The sequence below is a fragment of the Leucoraja erinacea genome, chromosome 32 (genome assembly GCF_028641065.1).
Source record: "Leucoraja erinacea ecotype New England chromosome 32, Leri_hhj_1, whole genome shotgun sequence".
NCBI classification, from domain to species: domain Eukaryota; kingdom Metazoa; phylum Chordata; class Chondrichthyes; order Rajiformes; family Rajidae; genus Leucoraja; species Leucoraja erinaceus.
This window is the reverse complement of record NC_073408.1, coordinates 5,933,915-5,957,974: the sequence shown is the minus strand read 5'-3', so window position 1 is coordinate 5,957,974 and position 24,060 is coordinate 5,933,915. Positions and strand designations below refer to the sequence as shown.

Below are 24,060 nucleotides of genomic sequence, written 5' to 3'. Positions count from 1 at the left end.
TGCCTGGTCAGCTCACAACAAAAAGCTTTTCACTGCACCTCGGCACATGTGACGATAAACAAAACTAACTTCAGGCACGAGAGACGGCCAATGTTAAGTGAACATTCAATTGCAGCCCATTGCAGGTGTTCTGATGCGTTTCCTGAGATTACGACAGGGAACTGCCCACTGGCCCTCCCACTCATCTGCAGTAGCTCAGCGTAATGAAATCACGGAGCTAAAACCATCATTACCCAATCCCCGCTCAAATCCTCATTTTGCTTCCAGCGGCTTTTTTGTAGCAGCCGTACGTACCTCGTATGGATTTCATTACGTTTTTGCAAACACAGTAATTAAATTAGGCAGCAGCTCCAGGTAAACTGAAAGCATCAGCTCCAGGACAGTGATAAATTGCCGAGGAGTTACAGTAAGTAGGATGCTCAGTGTAGCATGCAATGCTTACATATCCTTCAGAAGCTGAGCTGAAATATTCACTCAGAGCCTGGCTGTCTTGTTCAAGGTCCTTCGTTAATGTTGTCCTCAAGCTCATGCTACTGAATATATCTCCTGTACACCACACACACTCCCCACAAGCCAACATTATAGAAACATAGAAAACAGGTGCAGGAGTAGGCCATTCGGCCCTTCGAGCCTGCACCGCCATTCAATATGATCATGGCTGATCATCCAACTCAGTATCCCATCCCTACCTTCTCTCCGTACCCCCTGATCCCTTTAGCCACAAGGGCCACATCTAACTCCCTCTTAAATATAGCCAATGAACTGGCCTCAACTACCTTCTGTGGCAGAGAATTCCACAGATTCACCACTGGTGAACCTTCTCTGTACTCCCTCTATGGCAAGAATGTATTTCCTCAGATTAGGAGACCAAAACTGTACACAATACTCCAGGTGTGGTCTCACCAAGACCCTGTACAACTGCAGTAGAACCTCCCTGCTCTTATACTCAAATCCTTTTACTATGAATGCTAACATACCATTTGCTTACTTCACTGCCTGCTGCACCTGCATGCCTACTTTCAATGACTGGTGTACCATGACAACCAGGTCTCGTTGCATCTCCCCTTTTCCTAATCGGCCACCATTCAGATAATAGTCTACTTTCCTGTTTTTGCCACCAAAGTGGATAACCTCACATTTATCCACATTATACTGCATCTGCCATGCATTTGCCCACTCACCCAACCTATCCAAGTCACCTTGCAGCCTCCTAGCATCCTCCTCACAGCTAACACTGCCCCCCAATTATGGAACGTGCTTGCTTGTAAAGCACAGGTGGACTTTAACGCTAAACATTACAACCTCCCCTCCACTGTTATTGGAGAAAGATGTTGGTTTGCAAAAAAAAAAAAAAAAAAAGTGCTGGAGTAATTCAGCAAGTCAGGCACCGTCTCTGGAGAACAAGGATATAAACAACATTTCAGGTCGAGGCCCTTCTTCAGACTTGAAGAAAGGTCTCGACCCGAAGCATCACCTATCGATGTTCTCCAGAGATGGTACCTGACTTGCGGAGTTATGCCCGTCCCACTTTGGAAACCTGAACGGAAACCTCTAGAGACTTTGCGCCCCACCCAAGGTTTCCGGGCGGTTCCCGGAGGTTGCAGGTGGTTGCCGGAGGTTGCAGGTAGTGGAAGCAGGTAGGGAGACTGACAAAAACCTCCGGGAACCGCACGGAAACCTTGGGTGGGGCGCAAAGTCTCCAGAGGTTTCCGTTCAGGTTTCCTAAGTGGGACAGGGGCATATAACTCCAACAGTCTGTGTCTTTCTCCACTGCTGTTGTGTCAAGTCTACTTTGCAGGCAATTGTGGACAGACAAAGGGGTGGTTGTGGTGACTGGTCATGGCAAGAGACTAGTTCTCCAATATCTAGGTAATATAAAATATCATAATCCATGTTGAATCGGAAGACAAACCTCTGCATCACTCTGCTTTTACTTCAAAAGTTCAAGGAGCAAAATCGGGCCATTCGGCCCATCCAGTCTAGTTTAGTTTAGAGATACAGCGTGGAAACCGGACCTCCGAGTCCGTGCCGACCAGCCATCCCACACACTAACATTACCCTACACACACTCGGGCCAATTTACATTTACACGAGGCTAATTAACCTACAAACTTGTACATCTTTGGAGTGTGGGGAAAAAAACGAAGATCTCGGTGAAAACCCACACAGGCCACAGGGAGAACGTACAAACTCCATACAGACAGCGCCCGTAGTCGGGATCAAGATCAAGCACCAAGATCTCTGGTGCTGTAAGCCAGTAGCTCTACTGCTACGCCACCTTGCTGTCATTCATTCATGGCTGATCCATCTTTCTCTCTCAGCCCCATTCTCCTGCCTTCGGCCCGTAACCCTTGACACCCGTACTTATCAAATCCCATCAATTCCCAAACAAACCAACCTAGCAACACTGCATACAAAATCTTACGTGCAAAATGGAAATTGTCTCCGAAAAAATTAAACCAAATTAATCATGTTTTTCCTCCACAAACCAATTACGTTGTACGAAGATTTAATCATTGAAACCAGAAAGTGCGGAGGGAAAGGAAAAAAACTATTAATTTACAAGCATGAATTTAATATAACATAGAAACATGGTAAAATAGTTGCAGGAGTAGGCCATTCGGCCCTTCGAGCCAGCACCGCCATTCAATATGATCATGGCTGATCATCCAAAATCAGTACCCCGTTCCTGCTTTCTCCCCATAATCCGTCAATTCCTTTAGCCCTATGAGCTAAACCTAACTCTCTCTTGAAAACATTTATTGAATTGGCCTGTGTTGTGAAGATAGACACAAAATGCTGGAGTACCTCGGCAGGACAGGCAGCATCTCTGGAGAGAAGGAATGGGTGATGTTTCGGGTCTGAAGAAGGGTCTCGACCCGAAACGTCACCCATTCCTTCTCTCCAATGATGCTGCCAGTGCCGCTGAGTTACTCCAGCATATCTTTGGTTTAAACCAGCACCTGCAGTTCCTTCCTACATATTAATTAATTGTGAAGCCACAATGATAGATGTTACGAGTAACAAAAATGGCTCAAGCTAAGACAGATGTAATTAAAACTGTTAAACATCAATGATTTATGGCTTGCATCATTTCCATTTTCAAAATTAAATTCACACTATTCCTTAGGGATTAGTTTCAAATCCGCTCTGCATTGTCTGACTTGTCAATATGCTTAAGTAAACTTCAATGTTATAGTCCGCAATGTATTAATTAGTTATCAAATTTAATTTTTGTAAACCATAAAAATTAAATGTTGGACACTGGCATCAACAATAGGCAACTCTGTGCCCTACACTCTCACCTCAAATTGCTACAGAGATTTATACGTTTGGAATTTAAGGGAATGAAGATTGGTGGTAGAGTCGATGAGAAATCATTTAGTTTAGTTTAGTGATACAGAGCAGAAACAGGCCCTTCGGCCCACCGAGTCCGCGCTGACCAGCGACCACCCACGCACTAACACTATCCTACACACACTAGGGACAATTTACATTTTTACACCAAGCCAATTAACCTACAAATCTGTACGTCTTTGGAGTGTGGGAGGAAACCGGAGCACCCGGAGAAAACCCACGCGGTCACGAGGAGAACATACAAACTCCGTACAGACAGCGCCCATAGTCAGGATCGAACCGGGGTCTCTGGCGCTGTGAGGCAAGTATGAGCTACAAGATCAACTATGATGTATTGAGAGAGAAGACCACACAAAGGTTGAATTGCAAACAGCTCTGCCTCTTATGGTCTTCCATACTGGAGAGAGAGCACCGCCCATTGTCAACGCTACAGTTCTGACTGCTCAGCCATTTTAGTGATGACAAACAATGACTGGATTATAACTTGGCATCAGACGGTTCGTCCACAAACCCTTCCAAGCAAGCTGGTACGATGATGAAAGCTGTGAGAATATTTGCAAAACTCAGATAATTAGTGTAGTAAATGCCACTGCGAATGGTTGCACTATTTATTCTCCTCACGACACCAAGTAATTGTGGGCAGTGGAGGGGGCAGTTTTTTGCAGTTCAACAAGCAGCCAAAAACAGCAGGAAAGAGCAGAAAGCATTCGCCTTCAATTCTTCCCACCCTCAGCACACATTCCCACACCTTGCTTTAGACTGGAATTTGGCCACCACTGCCTGGGATGCCTTTGCAAAGGGCATCCATTTACGCTGCTCCAAACCTCAAAGCATTTTCATTTGCGAGCAGGATTTCCAGCACTGGTCTCAACATCTCCTGAGGGCTGGCGCGGTGTTGCATTGGTAGAGTTGCTGCCTTACAGCGCCAGTGACCCGGGTTCGATCCTGACCAAGGGTGCTTGTCCGTACGTTCTCCCCGTGACCTGCGTGGGTTTTTCTCCCAGATCTTCGGTTTCCTCCCACACTCCAAAGACTTACAGGTCTGTAGGTCAATTGGCTTGGTATACAGTAAATGTAAATTGTCCCTGTTGTGTGCAGAATAGTGTTAATGTGCGGGGATCGCTGGATGGTGTGGACTCGGTGGGCCGAAGGGCCTGTTTCTATGCTGCATCTTTCTATGAATCATATTCAAGCCTACATAATCGCCAACATGAAGCTGGAAGAACAGAATATCTCAAGAGAAAACAGCCTTGCAAATAACCTAGCACAAATGCAAACATCATCAACTTCACTGGATGCGTAAATAAATAATTCATTCAAAGCCTGCGCCTATCTTTATGACCATGCTGCCCAACGTATTTCTACAAAGCCACCCTTTCTGCAATCAAATGCATTATTGTTTTAATGCAGTTATCTAAAAACTGATGGCTCATTACTAAACCAGGCTTGGAAATGTATTGATTTTGCTTTGTGGCTTCTTGCAGCTTAATGGGATTGATTGCAGCATCTACCTGCCAGGAGCCTAATGCTCCTAATGGCAACGCCACATTGCTCTCTGCATAAGAAACTCAGTCGGGATGAAAATGTCCCTTCTGAGTGTGAGGTTGCAAAGGGGCAAACAAAAATCTCAATGCAATCTTCACTGCAATGGATCAGATGTTATATGCAGGAAGGAACTGCAGATCATAAGGAATAGGAGTACAATTAGGCCCATCAAGTCTACTGCGCCATTCAATCCTGGCTGATCTGTCTCTCCCTCCTAATCCCATTCTCCTGCCTTCTCCCCGTAACCTCCGACACCTGTATCCACGCAGATGCTGGTTCATACCGGATATAGACACAAAACGCTGGAGTAACTCAGCGGGACAGGCAGCATCTCTGGAGAGAAGGAATGGGTGACGATTCGGGTCGAGGCCCTTCCTCAGACTGAGAGTCAGGGGATTGGGAGACGGAGAGAAATGGAAAGGTAAGGAGAGAAAACACAGATCAAAGGGGATACTGATCAAGGACATGTAGAACGGTTCATTGTTAGCTGAGGGGAAGCTGACAACTAGTCAGAGAACAAGGATGGGGGAGGGACGGAGAGAGAGAGAGAGGGAAAGCAAGGGTTAATTCAAGTTAGAAAAAACAATTTTCATACCGCTGGGTTGTAAGCTGCCCAAGAGAAAAAAAATAGGGCTGTGGGCACAGGGGACATTAATGGAAGCAATATTCCTGCTTTAGGGAATGCATCTGCCTCTCTTGCAGCTCTCCAGTCGACTGCATCTGCAAAGGCCACTCCATTAGTGTTGCATCAATCATGTCATTTGCTGCGGACACTCCGCCCAGCGTGGCACGGTGGCACAGCGCTAGAGTTGCTTCCTTGCAGCGCCAGGGAACCGAGTTCGATCCTGTCCATGGATGCTGTCGGTGCGGAGTTTGCACGTTCTCCCTCTGGCCACATGGGTTTTCTCCCCGTTTCCTCCCACATTCCAAAAGATGCACGAAAGGTTTGTAGGTTTATTGGCTTTGGTAAAGAAAACTGTGAATTGTCCACAGTGCTAGTGTACGGGCTGATCGCTGGCCGGCATGGACTCGGTGAGCCGAGTTATAGGGAGAGGTTGGGCAGTTCAGGACTCTGTTCCTAGGAGTGCAGGAGGATGAGGGCTGATCTTATAGAGGTGTGCAAAATCGTGTGAAGAATAGATCGAGTAGACGCAGATTTTTTTACCCAGAGAAGGGGAATCGAGAACCAGAGGATATTGGTTGGAGGTGAATACGGGATCAGGTTAATAGGAATCCGAGGGGTAAATTTTCCACGCAAAGGGTGGTGGGTGTATGGAACGAGCTGCCAGAGGAGGCAGTTGAGGCAGGTACTATCACGATGTTTAAGAAACGTTTACACATGTACATGGATAGGACAGGTCTACAGGCCAAAGGCAGGCAAAGTGGGACGAGAGTAGATGGTGCATATTGGCCAGTGCAGGGAAGTTGGGCCGATGGGCCCGTTTCCACGCTGTAAGACTATGACTAACTCGCTAGAATTCAGAAGATTGAGGGGGGATCTTAGAGAAACTTACAAAATTCTTAAGGGGTTGGACAGGCTAGATGCAGGAAGATTGTTCCAGATGTTGGGGAAGTCCAGAACTAGGGGTCACAAAAGGATAAGAGGAAAGGTTTTTAGGACCGAGATGAGCTTTGGTACAAAAGAAAAATCTGAATTGTCTGCCACAGAAGGTAGTGTTCGGGCTGATCGAGCGTCGGATGTGGACCTTGTGGCTAAAGGGATCAGAGTTATAGGGAGAAGGCAGGGATGGGCAGTTGAGGACAGCCATGATCTTAGGAGTGGCAGGAGGCTCGAAGGGCTGATGGCCTACTCATGCATATTTTCTAGGTGTGCTGAAAATCGTGAGAAGTTGTGGCAAAAACTTGACCTCAGACTGAAACAAAAAAACATATACTTTGAGAGGAAGTCAAAGAGCAAAAGGAGTTTTGCTTTAAATAAGACCGGACTTTGATATCACCATGTGCCCTAATTACTCATTGCCTTCTTCATGGAACATTTGCAGCCGAACATGAAATCAATGCTGATAATAGATAATGCTGATCACTCCCCCTCTCTCTCTCTAGTTACTGGATTCCATTTTGCTAAACTTCGCTCCTTGGGTAGTATCCATCAGAATCTAGCCCGGAATTGGAGTCAATAATTAAAACCACCTTAAATGACAAAAGTTGTTGAAAAATTAAAAAAAAAAAAATCATGTGGGGCAAGATAATGTTCAGGCGTTAGCTGCAGATGATCAGGTTAGTAGAAATTGAAAATTGAAATGCAGCTTTTCCCAAAGGATACCTGGTCTTACACACTATTACAAAGCCTGTCAGACTGACAGGAATATAAATGTACCACCTGAAAACCCGACAAGATAGATTCATGCTGAAGGGTCACCAAAGTTCTTCAAAATAATCCCAAATAATTTATTTCCTGGGTGATGTTTTCATTAAGATTGTTTGGATGGAAAAAAAAAAGCTGCTGGGCTCACAGGTGTTGATCAATATACAGCAGAGCAGACACATAGATCTATTCAGTCTGGCCTCTCCAACTTTGCCTTCTTGTACAAGCGAAATGTCAACAGAATAATGATAAAGGTTACAACGTTAAGATTAAAGTCCAGTAAAGTCCGATTAAAGATAGTCCGTGGGTGACCCCTGAGGTAGATGGGATGTCAGGACTGCTCTCTAGTTGGTGGTACGATGATTCAGTTGCTGGGGAGAAACTGTCCCTGACTCTGGAGTTGTGCATTTTCATGCTTCTGTATCTCTTGGGTGGGGGAAGAGACTGAGAGAGAGGGAATGCAAGGATTACTCTCTCTCTCTCTTTCTCTCTCTCTCTCTCTCTCTCTCTCTCTCTCCATTCCTCCCCCATCCTAATCCTCCTGATAACTTCACTGTTTGTAATCACCTCATCCCCAGCCAACAATGGACCATTGTGGGCTCCACCTTTCCCGAGTGATCCGATGCAGGCTCTGCTTTGTTCTGTACCTTCCCACACCTCCAGTTTCCCCATCGCTGAATCTCATCCGCTGAGTTTCTCCAGCATCGTGAGTGTCTCCAGAAACTCGACCCGAAACATCTATCCTTTGGTCCTAGTCCAACCTGCCCGCATCTGCCACATGAGGAGCCGGTATCCTGACTGAGCAACGCTGCTTGAGATGTGCACCTGGATCAGCCTGAAGAAGTTGCCCTGACCAGAAACTCCTCCATCCCCTCCACACATGCTGCCTGACCCGCTGAGTAACTCCAGCACTTTCTATTCAGCGAAAAACACTGAAGTCGCCTCTAACGCTTGCCTTGAACTAATGAACTAAAACTGTACATTAGTTTGAAACAGCAGACGGAATATCGAAACAGTAATCTTAATTGAACTGAATGAGGTCGAGACCCTTCTTCAGAACATCACCTACTCCAGAACATCACCTACTCCAGGCCATCGCCCACTCCAGAACATCATCTACTCCAGAACACCACCTACTCCAGAACATCACCTACTCCAGAACATCACCTACTCCAGAACATCGCCTACTCCAGAACATCACCTACTCCAGAACATCACCTACTCCAGACCATCGCCCACTCCAGAACATCACTCCAGAACACCGCCTACTCCAGAACATCACCTACTCCAGAACATCACCTACTCCAGACCATCGCCTACTCCAGAACATTGCCTACTCCAGAACATCATCTACTCCAGAACATCACCTACTCCAGAACATCACCTACTCCAGACCATCGCCTACTCCAGAACATCATCTACTCCAGAACATCACCTACCAGAACATCACCTACTCCAGAACATCACCTACTCCAGAACATCACCTACTCCAGAACATCACCTACTCCAGAACATCACCTACTCCAGAACATCAGCCATTCCCTCTCTCCAGTGAGGCTGCCTGTCCCACTGAGTTACTCCAGTATTTTGTGTCTATCTTCGGTGTAAACATGCATCTGCAGTTCCTTCCCACGCACAAACTGCAGTATAAGCTAATAACAGATTCCAAAACTCACACACATGTATCCTAAATGACTGCAAAGCTGCATTTGCTGCAGATTATTCTATTTCCTGGCAGGTAATCATATGCAAAACACTGATATCACTCTGCTGCACAAGCCTGAATAATTCCCATATTTTCGGAAAGTCTTCTGTCATAGGTCCTCACAATCTACTTACTTCATAATCCACTCCAGCCAAGCACACAGCTATAACTCAATGAATAACAATTGCATTTTATTTTTAAGTACGAGCATAAAGTAGTTTATGATCTGTAAGTTACATTAATTTGTTTTTTTCCAAACATGTCATGAGTAAAATATTTTCAAAGCATGAGCAACATTTGAATCTAATGAGTTGTTGATTGAAAAAATAAAGTCACCAAGATGCCGGCTGAGAGCAAACTTTGCAGAGGGGCGTGCGTTTGACCGCAGAATTGACCCGTTCAAGAGAGTTGTGTACATGCCCATCGCTGCACGATGATCGTTCTTTTAGGAAAGGTTTGAGGAGAAATGTCTTTAGTCAGAGGGTGGTGAATCCGTGGAATTCTTTGCCACAGAAGGCTGTGGAGGCCAAGTCTGTGGATATTTTTAAGGCAGAGATTGGTAGATTCTTTTGTTTAAGAAGGAACTGCAGATGCTGGAAAATCGAACATACACAAAAATGCTGGAGAAACTCAGCGGGTGCAGCAGCATCTATGGAGCAAAGGAAATAGGCAACGTTTCGGGCCGAAACCCTTTTTTCAGATTGAAAATTTCTTGATTAGTACGGGTGTCAGTTTCGGGGGAGGGGGAGGCATGAGAATGGGGTTAGATCAGCCATGATTTAATGGCAAAGTAGACTCGATGGGCCGAATGGCCTAATTCTACTCCTATCGCTTATGACCTCTGACCAACCTGAAAGTGAACTACATTAGTTGAATGAAAGTTGAATGGGGATGTGCGGTGCAATTTGTTTTGGGCTGCACGGTGGTGCAGCGGTAGAGGGTTGCTGCCTCACAGCGTCAGAGACCCTGGGTTCGATCCCAACTACGGGTGCTGACTGTACGGAGTTTGCACGTTCTCCCTGTAACCACGTGAGTTTTCTCCAGGTGCTCCGGTTTCCTCCCGCACTGCAAAGCCGCGCAGGTTTGTAGATTAACTGGCTGAGAGCTGAAGTCTAAAGTCATCTTACTTGTGGCAAATTTAAGGTTGTTTTTGTTTGCAAAAATCAATAATCGGAATTGACGTACAGATCGAGGGATTACTCATTTACTTCAGCAGCATATTTCAATATTGATTTTCATTTTTCCGCGATGCTTCAAGGCAAAATACAATAAACCAGATTAAGTTAAGCATGAAAACAGGAATGTTTAAGAAGGAACTGCAGATGTTGGAACAATCGAAGGTAGACAAAAGTGCTGGAGAAACTCAGCGGGTGAGGCAGCATCATTGGAGCGAAGGAATAGGTGACATTTCAGGTCGAGACCCTTCTTCAGAATTGTGGGTTGTGGGTCTGAAGAAGGGTCTCGACCCGAAATGTCACCTATTCCTTAGCTCTACCGCTTTTTGCTCCTTTGCCTTACAGCGCCAGAGACCCGGGTTCAATCCTGACAACGGGTGCTGTCTGTACGGAGTTTGTACATTCCCCCTGTGACCGCGTGTATTTTCTCTGAGATCTCCAGTTTCCTCCCACACTACAAAAACGTTTATAGTTTAATTGGCTTTGGACTCGCTGGGTAGGATAGTGCTCGATTACGGGGATCAATGGTCAATGTGGACTCGCTGGACCAAAGGGTCTGTTTCCGCACTGTGTCTCTACTGCAGTAATGGATTAATTGGATAATTCATCATCTGCATGTACAGCTGAGGTTATAAACCTGAGGATTATTTGCTTTTTAGTTTTTTTAATTTTCCAACGTTCTTGCCCAGGTTTTTCTCAACCTGCAAACTATTTCCTGGAGTACAATTTCATTTGACGGTGATTGTCGGCTGATTATTGATCTACAGGAGATTTCAGGGTTGGGAAAAAAAAATGCTATCTTCACCTCGCATCCACAAGTGCTGCCCTCATTTGGCCCCTGTGACGTGAAACATGACTCCTTTACCCTTGCACTCGGCACCCGAGTTGTCATTGCTGTCACTGCGCCTCAGTCTGATGGATTCACAGCCCGTTGCTCCTTGTCAACAGCGTTTGACAACACACAGAATACGAGACGAACCCCTCCACTTACGCGAGACCTTTGTGTAAGTCTGATGTTGCGTAATTCAGAAACGGAAGTGCTATCGCTCTCGTGTACATCTACTGTTTATACTGGACAGTGCCAGTGTGAGACCAGGTGGGAGCTCTAAGGTCTAGACCAGGGGTGGGGAACCTGCGACCTTAAGGCCCCATGTGGCCTTCTAGGCCATTAAGTGCGGCCTTTTGAATAAATCCAAATTTTGTAGAACAAATCCTTTTATTTTTATTAATATATTTTTGTTCATCTTTTATTTTTTTTTTAATTTTATTTATTTATTTTTTTAAATCTTAAAATGAACCTATTTAAAATACCAAAGAGTAAAAGAATATTCAACGATATAATCCTCCCCGACTGACGGCCACAATTAAAACATTAGTAAGTCACAAGGGCTATTTTAACAAAATAATGTACATTTTGTAGTATATCTAATTGACGTTTCTTGGATGCGGCCTTATTAGATTACAGTTTACTTAATGTGGCTTTCCGACCTGAAAATGTTCCCTAACCCTGGTCTAGACCACGTGGGGGCTATGCATTGGAGCAGCAAGGTGGCGTGGGGGTGGAGTTGCTGCCTCTCGGTGCCAGAGACCCAGGTTCAATCCTGTGGGGGTGGGGGGTAGGCTGGTTCTTGTACCTAACACCCCCCCCCCTCCCCCCCCGCAGTGCTCCAATTTCCTCCCACATCCCAAAGATGTCTGTCTGGGGTTGGCAGGTTAATTGGCCTCAGTAAATTGGCCCTAGTGTGCAGAGAGTGGATGAGAACGTGGGATAACAGAACTAATGTGAATGGGTGATTGACGGGTCAGCATGGACTCGATGGGCCGTAAGGCCTGTTTCCATCGAAGGTAGATACAAAATGCTGGAGTAACTCAGCGGTTCAGGCAGCATCTCTGGAGAGACCCTTCTTCAGTCCCAGAAGCATTTTGTGCCTACCTTCGATTCAAGCCAGCATCGGCAGTTCTTCCCTACACAAGCCTGTTTCAATGCAGTGTCTCCAAAGATGAATTTATCTCCCGAGAATTTTGGACATTGATGTTCATCCTCTATTGTACACTAAGTAGGAGCACTGGAGGATTTCAAGTGGACAGTTGCATCCTCCAGTGCTTCTACGCAGCGGCGGTGGAAAGCATCTTGTCCGGGAACATTACCATCTGGTTCGGGAATTGCTCTGCCAAGGACAAGAAGGCTCTGCAGAGAGTAGTGCGCTCGGCCGAACACACTATGGGAACTTCACTCACCCCCCTGCAGGAACTATACAACAGGAGGTGCAACTCCAGAGCAAACAAAATCATGAGAGACCTCTTCCACCCCTGCAACAGACTGTTCCAGCCGCTACGGTCAGGCAAACGCCTCCGTTGCCATGCAGTGAGAACGGAGAGGTTGAGAAGGAGTTTCTTCCCAGAGGCAATTCGGACTGTAAACGCCTTTCTCACCAGGGACTAACTGTACAGAACGTTTTTCCTTCTATTATTTATTATGTAAAATAATATGTGTGTTATGATTGTGTTTATAATTTGTTTGGTTGTTTTGTTGTTCCGCGAGCATTGCCACTTTCATTTCACTGCACATCTCGTATGTGTATGTGACAAATAAACTTGACTTGACTTGACTTGACTTGCTGACAGCTGACAAGAAATGTTGTACATCGCCAAGAAAAATCTCATTCAAGCAACGTCCAAATGGGTGTTTACTGCAGTTTCTGTCGTTGGACCTGTAAACTTTTCATTTGCGAGGAAAGCATCTTACAACCCAGCGGTATGAATATTGATTTCTCTACCTTCATGTAACCCTTGCATCCCTTCTCTCTCCGACCCTCCACCACGCTAGTCCTTGTCTCTGTCGTCCTGGTGAGTTTCATTGTCTGTGACTCGTTTTCATCCAGCTCACAAAGGACAGCTTCCTTTATCATTGCTACTTCTTTTGCACATCTTTCATTCATCTGTTCTGTATCTCTCTACATCACCATCTATATCTCTCCTTTCCCTTTCCCCTGACTCTCAGTCTGAAGAAGGGTCTCGACCCGAAACGTCACCTATTCCTTTTCTCCAGAGATGCTGCCTGACCCGCTGAGTTACTCCAGCTTTTTGTTTAGTTTTAGTTTAGATACAGCGCGGAAACAGGCCCTTCGGCCCGCCGAGTCCGTGCTGACCGACGATCACCTGTTCGTTCACTAGTTCTAACCTTCACAAGGAACAATTTAGTTTGGTTTAGTTTAGAGATACAGCGCAGAAACAGGCCCTTCGGCCCAACGAGTCCGTGCCGACCCGCGATCCCCGCACATTAACACTACCCGACACACATTAAAATTTATACCAAGCCAACTAACCTACAAAGATGAACATTGTTGTGTCTATCTTTTGTTCAATAAACGCTGCACTTGGAAATGTCATGACAAGCGCACACATTTTGCAAGTTTCCCCCCATTGTTATTTGCTCAAAATGCTGAATAACTTCCTAAACCAAATGGACACGGAGAGACAAATTATTGCTGTCTGCGTTGTGATTTCATCACCCGCTTGAACATCGTTCTTCTTCCATTAGAACGAGGCAATCATTCAGTTCTGTCAGGCTTCAATGAAGTCATCCGTAAATAGTTGCTGCTATGTACAAAATCTTTGCAACCAAAAAGAGTGGCACAGCGGTAGAGTTGCTGCCTCACAGCACCAGAGACCCGAATTCGATCCTGACTACGGGTGCTGTCTGTATGGAGTTTGCACATTCTCCCTGTGACCACATGAGTTTTCCCCGCTTGCTCCGGTTTCCTCCCACACTCCAAAGGCGTACACGCTTGTAGGTTTGTAAGCTCCAGTAAAATTGTAAATTGTCCCTAGCGTGTAGGATAGTGTTAGTGGGTGGGCCGAACAGCCTGTTTCCTCACTGTATCTCTAAAGTCTACTGTGTTAAAGTCATTGCTGCCATATGACCCATATCTCTCTAAAGTCGTCGCATCCATGCATCTGTACTAAAGTCTTTTAAAAAAGTCATTGACAAAGATTAAATCAGCTGCTGGTCTCAATAGCAAAGCAGTGGAGCATCACTCCGTGCCTGCCCAGCATGTGATCAATGAGATCTTTCCATTCCATATAGGTCACTTCTCATGCAGACACTTAGAAACCGTGCATTTACTGAAGGTAAAGGTTACGCTGAAGGTAAAGGTTACGCCAAGGTTACTGAAGGGATAACCATGTTCATACTCCAAACATGGACTCCACCGGTTGCCCAGAGTCTCAGGAACAAGCAGGTGATGACTGCCTGATCGTTGCTAACCAGATAGAAAACATAGAAATAGGTGCCAGAGCAGACCACCAGGTCCATCGACCCGCACCGCCATTCGCTCAGTGTGAACACTAAACAGACACACTTACCCACAAACAGTAGACACAAGACACAGAACACAAGACACTACCCTCCCCTTTATACCGCTATCACCCCTTACCACTTCAAGACTTTCACCCAAATAAACAGCAACAAACAACTTGAGCCTTTCCCGTACTGCCCACTGTCTAGGACCAGAGGGCACATCCTCTGGAGGGACATGCCTTCAAAAAGGAGATGAGGAGGGATTTAGTTAATTAGAGGGTGTTGAATCTGTGGAACTGAATCGAGGAAAATCACCAGATACAGTTTGGATTTATTTCTAACCATTTAGTTGGACTCCACTCCCTGCAACGCGGGTGGCTCCGTTAGGCCCGAGATCTTGACCAGACCCTACGGTCCGATGGCCCTGGGTCGGATTCAGTCATGGAAATAAGATGGAGATGAAGCCGGACATTTACCATTGACTGAGAGACCAAGGCCAAAGGCTCCTCTCGTTATGCTTAAGGCTTTAAATCAAACCAAGTGAGCATGCGGGCCATACATTATAAGAAACAGGTACATGGTAGATATGATGATGATGATGATACTTTTATGATGATGATGATGATGGGCTTAGAGGGATATGGGCCAAACACAAGCAGGTGAGACTAGATTAGATGGGGGGTATTGGTTTGCGTGGGCATGTTGAGCCTGTTTCCACCATGTATGGCTCTTTGAGTGGTGGAATGAAACACGAGACAACACAGATGCAACACACGTCCTGACATCTCCTGCAGAACGAGAGTGAGATCTGGTTGAATTCCAACGCTGGTCCCTTGTCCGAGGAGCAGGCAGATGGTGCTATTGCTGTTGTAGGGAGCAAGCACCTGCTAGAAGCAGAAGAAGACCAACAACTTGTGTACAAAATGCATTAAAGCCCCCCTAAGGTTGCAGTTAGATTTAATAACGTGGCTACGGAACAGTCTCGGAGTGAGACTGGGGAACACGACATATTACAGCACCAGAAGAAATATAACTACATTAACAAGTTTAGATATTTTTCTCCCCCTCATCTAGATGACTGTGTCATTATATCACATTGCTGCCTGTCCTTTAATGTACAAATAGAAAATCTTTGTTTTATATTCTACATTGTGATCTCAGGGGTTCATTTACAAAATTCTTAAGGGGTTGGACAGGCTCGATGCAGGAAGATTGTTCCCGATGTTGGGGAAGTCCAGGACAAGGGGTCACAGCTTAAGGATAAGGGGGGAATCCTTTAAAACCGAGATGAGGAGAACTTTTTTCACACAGAGAGTGGTGAATCTCTGGAACTCTCTGCCACAGAGGGTAGTTGAGGCCAGTTCATTGGCTATATTTAAGAGGGAGTTAGATGTGGCCCTTGTGGCCAAGGGGATCAGAGGGTATGGAGAGAAGGCAGGTACGGGATACTGAGTTGGATGATCAGCCATGATCATATTGAATGGTGGTGCAGGCTCGAAGGGCCGAATGGCCTACTCCTGCACCTAATTTCTATGTTTCTATTTCCCTCAATTCAGATTCAGATTCAGATTCAGATTCAATTTTAATTGTCATTGTCAGTGTACAGTACAGAGACAACGAAATATTAGTATGTTCGCAAGCTTCGTGTCATCTCTAATCGGTGCCATCTGTTGGGAAGGACAAATCCTGGAGTCATAGAAGTGTACAGCATGGAAACAGGCTTTTCGGCCCAAACCTGTCCACGCCCACCAAGTTGGCATTGCAGGCTGGCCCCATTTGCCTACATTTGACCCAAAGAGTTCTAAACCATTCCTATCCATTAAATCCATCCAATTGTCTTTTAAAACATCATTAACAAAGGGAAAAAGAGCTATTGATCACAATATCTACACCAATGCAAAATTAACTGTTCACCCCCAAAACATCATGATACTCAACTTGTTCCATTCAGAAATAGTCAAGTCACCTAAAAAAAACTGGATTGAAGGAAATTACAAAACGTGGTCGTTGCCTCAAAAAGGCCGACGGCATCAGCTAAAACCCACACCGCCATGGCCACACTCTCATTTCACTCCTGCCATCGGGAAGAAGGTACGGGAGTCTGAAAACCGTGACTAAAAGTAGACGTTGCCTATTTCCTTCGCTCCATAGATGCTGCCTCACCCGCTGAGTTTCTCCAGCATTTTTGTCCACCTAAAAACCGTGGCTTCCAGGATCAAGAGCAGCTTCGTCCCAACAAACATCAGGCTCTTGGACACTGCACGGCACAAACTAAATGATGCACCGCAAGAGGCACAAAGTGCTGGAGTAACTCGGCGGGTCAGAAGGCATCTCTGGAGAAAAGTCTGAAGAAGGGTCTCGACCCGAAACGTCACTTATTCCTTTTCTCCAGAGATGCTGGCTGGCCCGCTGAGTTACTCCAGCAATTTGTGTCTATAGAAACATAGAAAATAGATGCAGGAGTAGGCCATTCGGCCCACCGAGCCTGCACCGCCATTCAATATGATCATGGCTGATCATCCAACTCAGTATCCTGTACCTGCCTTCTCTCCATACCGCCTGAAACCTTTAGCCACAAGGGCCACATCTAACTCCCTCTTAAATATAGCCAATGAACTGGCCTCAACTACCTTCTGTGGCAGAGAATTCCAGAGATTCACCACTCTCTGTGTGAATTTTTTTTTTTCTCATTTCGGTCCTAAAAGATTTCCCCCTTATCCTTAAACTGTGACCCCTTGTTCTGGACTTCCCCAACATCTGGAACAATCTGGAGAAACTCATCGGGTGCAGCAGCATCTATGGAGCGAAGGAAATAGGCAACGTTTCGGGCCGAAACGTTGCCTATTTCCTTCGCTCCATAGATGCTGCTGCACCCGCTGAGTTTCTCCAGCTTTTTTGTGTACCTTCAATTTTCCAGCATCTGCAGTTCCTTCTTAAACATCTGGAACAATCTTCCTGCATCTAGCCTGTCCAACCCCTTAAGAATGTTTGCATAAACCAGCATCTGCAGTTCCTTCTTAAACACAAACTATGAACTCTCTTGGTTACACTCCAAGGACTCTGGATTTTTTGCTCTCGTATTGGGGTTTTCAATTTATTTAAACTTTTTCCATATAATTTTATTATATGTCATCTGTGACTACAGTTTTACCGGCCCGTTAAGCTGCCACAAATAAGAATTTCATTGTCACTACAGATTATTAAGTACTCTGGACTTAACTCTCAATGCTTGCGTTTTGAAGCAAGCTTCATGCAGAGCTTTCAAAGCATATTTATGGGTGGATAAGTTGTTCAATCAATAGCTTTTACCGGCCCCTTTCATCAGGGTCACACAGCAGCCCATGATTATGGATTTACTTACAGTGCTGCTTTATAATTCAAACCGTCTCATTGACATCGGTCTCACTGACAGCTGAAAATGCCCAGCTATCCAACCATAGCTCCATCAAGGCAATCCAGTCCCTGGCTCAGCTTAGTTTAGAGATACAGCGCGGGAGTTGGTCTCCAGTTATTGATTTCTTGGGTTCAGGTGGTGCTAGGGGTCACAGTTTAAGGATAAGGGGGAAATCTTTTAGGACCGAGATGAGAAAATAATTTTTCACACAGAGAGTGGTGAATCTTGGGAATTCTCTGCCACAGAAGGTAGTCGAGGCCAGTTGATTGGCTATATTTAAGAGGGAGTTAGATGTGGCCCTTGTGGCTAAAGGGATCAGGGGGTATGGAGAGAAGGCAGGGATGGGATACTGAGTTGGATGATCAGCCATGATCATATCGAATGGCGGTGCAGGCTCGAAGGGCCGAATGGCCTCTACTCCTGCACCTATTTTCTATGTTTCTATGTTAACAGTATCGTAAAAATTAAAAGTTTCAGGTATGGGTGAAAGATGAACAAGAATATAAAAAAGTATCTCCTTGTGACGATTGGATAATCTCCCTCCTGCTTCACTTTCCTGCTTATTTATTTTTTTGACTATCTCTCTTTTTCTCTTTTTTTCCCCCACACACACTAGACTTTCCTCTATTCTTTACTATCTCTTTCTTTCTTATCTCTCTCTTAAAAAAAAAAGGAAGTTGTACAGAGAATGTATTATGGTAACATCATTTTGGGAACCTGTAAAAAGGTACCACTGTATTGTACTTACTTCTAATAAATATATATTTTTTTAAATACAGCGCAGAAACAGGCCTTTGGGCCCACCGGACCCGCACCGACCAGCGATCCCCGCACATTAACACTATCCTACACCACGGACACATTTTTAAACATTTATTCCAAGCCAATTAACCTGCAAGTCTTTGGAGTGTGGGAGGAAACCGGAGCACCTGGAGAAAACCCACGCAGGTCACGGGCAGAACGTACACACTCCATACAGACAGCACCCGTAGTCAGGATCGAACCGGGGTCTCTGGCGCTGTAAGGCAGCAGCTCTACCACTTCACCCTTGTGCCACGGTAGTCATGGAGCCGTACAGCATGGAAACAGGCCCTTCAGCCCATCTTGCCCATGACGAGAAAGATGCCCCATCTGCACGAATCCCATTTGCCTGCATTTGGCCCATATATCCCTGAACCTTTCCTATCCATGCACCTGTCCAAATGTATTTTAAATATTGTTATAGTACCTGCCTCAACCATCTCCTCAACCAGCTCGTTCCATATACCCACCAACCTCTTTGTGAAAATGTTGCCCCACAGGTTCAAAATAAATCTTTCCCCCTCACCTTAAATCTATGCCCTCCAGTTCTTGATTCTCAGAAAATATATATGTTTGTTAGTACTAATTCATTGACAAACTAAGTGAGTGATTCAACTGCAGGCCGGTTTGGCTCCTCCATCTGTCAGGTTCTGGTCTAGATGGCATTTGGTTCCCAGTGACGGGAGGTTGAAAACTTGTCTATTTTACTAACATTAGATAGCAGCATGACAAGAGCAGCCAAGATTTTCATTGTCTATCATGTACATCACTATCGTCCCTAAATGGCAGCAAGAAGGCACCCACTTCTTGTGATACAAGTATGGAATGTACATGGATAGGCCCTGAAGCAAAGGATATCGGTCACCATAAGACATAGGAGAAGAATTTTGGCCCATCAAGTCTGCTCCGCCATCCAATCATGGCTGATCTACCTTTCCCTCTCCACCCCAATCTCCTGTCTTCTCCCAGTAACCTTTACTAATCAGGAACCTATCAATCTCCGCTTTAAAAGTACCCAATGGCTTGGCCTCCACCGCCGTCTGTGGCAATGAATTCCACGGATTCGCTAACCTCTGGTTTTAAGAAATTCCTCCTCATCTCCATTCTAAAGGTACGTCCTTCAATCCTGAGGCTGCGCCCTCCGGTCCTACACTCTCTCACGAGTGGAAACATCCTCTCCAATTTCACTCTATGTAGGCCTCCTGCTCAATGTGCAAGCAGAGGAGATGAGTGCGACGTGGTGTCCCGTTCTGTGCAGACATTGTGGGCCGAAGGGCCTGTTTGCTGCGCTGTGCTGATCTACGTACCTTGAATTGTGCCTGGGATCATTCCCTCAGAGACGGACCGGTTTATTTTGATAGACGGGGGCAGTGGCGTGATGGACTAAAGCTGAGACTGTGACTCAAGGCCCAGGTTCAGTCGACAGTGGGCTCAACCATCCACAGGAGGCATTACATGTACGGCCACATCTTTCACAGAGCGCAGGGCAACAGACCATCTCCTTGATTTATATTCATCCCGTACGGAACAACCCAGGAAGATGAGAGAAGTCAACCACACAGAATTGGAGTTCTAATCTTGAATATGTTAAAGGCAGTAGACCAGAGCAATTCCACTTCACCTTCCATGGCCTTCAGCGCAAACACAACCTCTTGCATTTCAGAGGTCCCGTCTCGTCAGGAAGGATTTTAATCGGCTTGTTTTTCTCTCAACCTGTCGATCTACTTTTAGGGCCAATGTCGCACACGTGACCAGAGGTCATCGCACCAATTGACACATTAAAAAAAATCTTGTAAGAGATTAATCTCATTCGTCGCTATTTTCCTAGCTACAGAATCATAATGCACATCTGCTAAAGATATTAACATAAAATACAGCTTTTTTAAAAAAAATACACAGAGTTTATAAGATAAAACTGAGTTACCAAAAGAAAAGCTTCCGTGTGAGGTCACACACGTGACCAGTCGTGTTTGACCTCTGGCCCTAAACAAACATCATCTGCGTAACATAAACATTTCACTTGGTACACTTCGAAGAAAAAAAAAGAATCCTATATACAGTACGAAACCTGTAATATACCTGTAATGCTTTCAGAATTAGAAGAGATGCACTCCACAATTTTTACATTTTTTGGTCACACACGTGACCAAGACTGGCCCTTTAACTGAACGCAAGGTGATTCCTTCCCTCAGCCCCCATCGGGTGGCCAGTGAGACCCCACAAGAGCCAAAATTATCGGTTTCACTTATTGTCACGTGTACCGAGGTACAGTGAAACATTTTTATTGCGTGCTAACCAGTCAGCAGAAACACATGGTTACAATCTGGTCTTGGTCCAATGTGCAGGAAGGAACTGCAGATGCTGGTTTACACCAAAGATAGACACAAAATGCTGGAGAAACTCGGCGAGACAAGCTACATCTCTGGAGACAAGGAATGGGCGACATTTCAGGTCGAGATGCTTCTTCAGACAAGAAGGGTCTCGACACGAAACGTCACCCATTCCTTCTCTCCAGTGATGCTGCCTATACCTGCTGAGTTACTCCAGCTTTTTGTGTCTATCGTTGGTGTAAACCAGCATCTGCAGTTCCTCCCTACACATTTCAATTGAACATCCTTGCAAAAGAAGTTCAATATCGACTTCAAAGAATAATCCTCCACATTACTGCACCAATTGTGAACAATTTTTTCCCTCATGATATTTTCTATGAAGCTGCTCAATATCATTGAACCAATTCCAGACATCAGTTTTGCAAAACACTGCAGATGGTGGTAATCAGAAAGCAATGCAGGTGGCACAGCTGGTAGAGCTGCTGCCTCTCAGCTCTTGGGACCCAGGTTCAATCCTGGCCTCGGGTGCTGTCTGTGAGGAGTTTGCACGTTCTCCCTGTCACCACTGGTAGATTTGCCTAAATTAAATAGGCATCATTGGGTAATGATGTTGGTAAATTAACTATCCACTATAATGTGTCTCCAGGGCACAGGTGATGGGAAGAGGAAAATGGAATTAATCTACATGGGTAATAAAGAGGAACTGCAGATGCTAGTTTATAACACACAAAGACACAATATGCCGGAGTAACTCAGCGGGTCAGACAGCACCTCTGGAGAAGATGGCTAGGTGATGTTTCGGTTCAGGATCCGGGTGCTTGATGGTCAGCATAGACTCAGTGGGCCGAAGGGCCTGTTTCCGTGCTGTAGGTAATTTTGGAAAACGGTGGAATTACTCATCAGGTCGGGCAGCGCAGCCAATATTCTGAAGAAGGGTCTCATCGCATTTCGCATCAGTACCTCCAACTAATGTGCACAGAGGCAAAACATTGTATGAAAGATGCCCGAGTTCACCAAACGCCTCAGGGCAGCACAGTTGCGCAGCGGGTAGAACAGATACCTTGCAGCGCCAGAGATACGGATGCTGTCTGTGTGGAGTTTGCACGTTCTCTCTGTGACCGTGTGGGTGACAAGTAATACAAACAGTGAAACGATTGGGGTGCAATGGGTCGGGGGGGGGGGTGGAGAGAGAGGAGTGCAAGGGCTACCCGTCCAAATATAATCCGCAGGTCTCCAATGGGATTCTGCCATCAGTGTCAACTTATTACTGTCCAGGTGTGGCCTGGCCCTCTTCCAGCACCGATAACAAACTAACTAATTGCTTCCTGTGAAAAATCTAACAGAAGACGCACAAGTTAAACTGCAAAAAAGGCAATGTACTCTGGAACTCCTGGTAGAACCCATTGTAAATGGAGAGACAAGGAACTGCACAGGAGAAGGCATCAAAATGGTGCTCAGGCCTGCAGAGGTTTCATACACTGCATTCTTTTTTCTGTATCAAAAAATAATTTATTTAATTACAACACGATACACAAAAACCCAAAAAATACAAAACGGTGGTGACGCACCCAGCACCATGTTACAAAATCATCAAACTACTATTTTACAAATATTCTAATGACTGCTACACAACCCCGGTAAAGGGGCAAGCATCTGGCTCGGGCAAAGCCCTCTTCCGCCTGGCGCGGTGACCCGCGGGTGGCCAGCTTGGCCAATACATCGCGATCTTGGTGGTAGAATTCAAATTAACACAATGCGCAATGTTGGATATTTTTACGGAGAGAAGGGCAGTCTCAAATATTTGATGTGATTTGTTTGGAAGGATGCACGCCAGCCAATAATGAAAGGGTTAAGTCGTGATTAGCATCGATCCCGAAAGATTTGAGTTGAATAAACAGCTACTACCATCTGTTCTATCTGGCTGGGCCTAATCTTACTGCACAGCATGCTCCCTGCTTCAAACGCTGCACGTTCCTCCACTGCCGACCCTTCGCAACAACAAATAGCGTTTTCTTTTGTGTTCCACAAATTCCACAATCTCACACCCTGGCAAACCTTGATTAAAAATCATTTTTTTCCCTCATATGCCAATACCACCGCCATTATTGTGCGGACTGTGATCCGAAATAGCTGCAGGGGCAATGTGTAGGAAGGAACTGCAGGTGTTGGTTTACACCAAAGTTAGACACAAATTGCCGGAGTAACTCAGCGGGACAGGCAGCAACTCTGGACAGAAGGAACGGATGACGTTTCGGGTCCAGATCCTTCTTCGGACTAGTTGGGGACTAGTTAGACTTGTTTCCCTTTTCCCTAAATAGCCTGGTGAAGGGTCTCGACCCGAAACGTCACCCATTCCTTCTCTCCAGAGATGCTGCCTGTCCCGCTGAGTTACTCCGGCATTTTGCGTCTACCTTAGCTACAGGGAGATCTCTTCCGAATGGTTAGGTTAGGCCGGAGTACGTGCTGGCGTTTCTGCCATTTATTCCACATGGGCGGCAAGGTGGTGCAGCGGTAGAGTTGCTGCCTTACGGCGATAACAGCACCAGAGAGACGCGAGTTCAATCCTAATGCTTGCCTGAACGTTCTCCCCGTGACCTGCATGGGTTTTCTCTGAGATCTTCGCTTTCCAGATGCAGCTTCTAGTTCCTTTGCTGTTGCAGCTCCTAGACTGTGGAACAGCATCCCTCTTCCCATTAGAACTGCCCCCTCCATCGACTCTTTTAAGTCGAGACTTAAAACTCATCTTTACTCTCAAGCGTTTCTTGACGTCCTCTGAGGGAGGGCTATATGTATGTATTTATGTATGTACTTAATCTATGAACCACTGTTGGATAACATTCGTACCTCCACCAATGTAAAGTACTTCGCTGGTCGGCACGGACTCGGTGGGCCGAAGGGCCTGTTTCTGTTTTGTTTCTGCTCCGTATCTCTAAACTAAACAAAACTAAATTATGATGTGAGCAACAACTCAACATATTGTTGTCCTGAATAAGTAAACATCGCCCGGCCTTACCGATCCAAGATCTGAAACATTCTGACGATGAACTGCACCCTGAACAACCTCACTGCATTATTAAGCAGCCAACACAAGCAACATGTCGCACATAAATTTGTAAGAAGTATGAAT

At 45.6% G+C, this 24,060-nt stretch overlaps 1 protein-coding gene across 9 annotated transcripts in view; it reads right to left on the bottom strand.

Moving 5' to 3' along the window:
• The window catches only part of ncam1a (neural cell adhesion molecule 1a), a 335,029-nt gene that overhangs the window by 156,134 nt on the left and 154,835 nt on the right, over positions 1 to 24,060 (bottom strand). The gene's annotated exons all lie outside the window — the stretch shown is intronic.